Source organism: Mandrillus leucophaeus, unplaced genomic scaffold, assembly GCF_000951045.1.
Source record: "Mandrillus leucophaeus isolate KB7577 unplaced genomic scaffold, Mleu.le_1.0 Scaffold297, whole genome shotgun sequence".
In the NCBI taxonomy this organism is placed as follows: Eukaryota; Metazoa; Chordata; class Mammalia; order Primates; family Cercopithecidae; genus Mandrillus; species Mandrillus leucophaeus.
In genome coordinates this window covers 2,261,023-2,262,261 of record NW_012103109.1, presented here as the reverse complement: position 1 = coordinate 2,262,261, position 1,239 = coordinate 2,261,023, and the positions used below count along the sequence as shown (strand labels likewise).

The following is a 1,239-nucleotide window of genomic DNA, read 5'->3' as shown; positions in this document are numbered from 1 at the left end:
GCTGTCTTGGCTCACTGCAACCTCTGCCTCCCTGGTTCAAGCAATTCTCCTGCCTCAGCCTCCCAAGAAGCTGGGATTACAGGCACCAGTCACCACGGTCCTGGCTAATTTTTTGTATTTTTAGTAAAGACGGGGTTTCACCGTGTTGGCCAGGCTGGTCTTGAACTCCTGACCTCAGGTGATCCATACACCTTGGACTTCCAAAGTGCTGGGATTATAGGTGTAAGCCACTGTGCCTGGCCTCTTTGATTTTTTTTTTTTATTAGTGCTTTATAGTTTTCAGCAGACAGACCTTGCACATATTTTGTTAGATTTATACCTAAGTATTTCATGTTTTCTAGTACTACTGTAAACAATGCTTCAATTTTATTTTCAAATTCCAATTGTTTATTGCTAATATATAGAAATTTATTTGATTTTTTAATGTTGACCCTTCCCTTTTATTGTTAATCTTCATTATAGATTAACTTCCCTCTTACCTTTCTCACATAAAGACTTTATGGCTATCACATTGCCTTAAGATGGAATGTTAAATACACTCTTTTAAAGTGAGTGAGGAAATGAAAATCAGCTGTAAAGTAAGGAAAACAAACTGTAGAGAAAAGCAAACAGACTATAACTAACTAATTAATTTGTTGAACTCTTATACCACTCTCATATAGAAAATGCTGTAATCCCATTAAATTTCTTTGTTTTCTACCTGTGTAAGCAAGAACTTAACTCTTAATTTTGGAGCACAGATCCCATTTCTCTAGATTCTTTGTCTCCTGGATGATCATTTCACCTTCTCACTTGAATAAACTTTAAACTGGATTCTGATCCTTTTAATTCTTTCAGGTTTACAGAGGGAAGATTCAAGCCTCAACAGGCCAGGTCAGTTGGACAAGGTGACCTTTAAGCCCTCTTCTAGCTTCATGAAAACAGATCTGAAATTTGCCTGATCTCAGCAATGGTAGTGAAAAGACCGTGTACCTGAATGATCTGGTGGCAGGTATGTCCTGTGCACTTAGTATTCTCTAAGTTCTGGGAGGGGCGGATTATCTCGAAGCAAATGCCAGGAAGAGGCAGGAGATTCCGGTATCCTGATATGCTTAGCAATATCATCTCATTCACCAGACAGGAAGCCCGTGTGCCTCTCCTCTAAGGCTAACTGTCAGGAGGGTAAGGTGTGGGTGGGTTTTATTCACTGCTCCATCCTCAGAGGCTAGCAAAGTGCCGGAAGAGGGAGAAATCTCTAGC

The 1,239-nt window shown here is 40.0% G+C and overlaps 1 long non-coding RNA gene across 1 annotated transcript in view; it reads left to right on the top strand.

Moving 5' to 3' along the window:
- LOC105544065 overlaps positions 1-1,239 on the top strand; it is an 11,843-nt gene that overhangs the window by 8,063 nt on the left and 2,541 nt on the right. Inside the window, exon 2 of the long non-coding RNA XR_001006711.1 lies at positions 838-991. This is a non-coding gene — a long non-coding RNA (uncharacterized LOC105544065). The remainder of the gene's footprint in view (positions 1-837; positions 992-1,239) is intronic.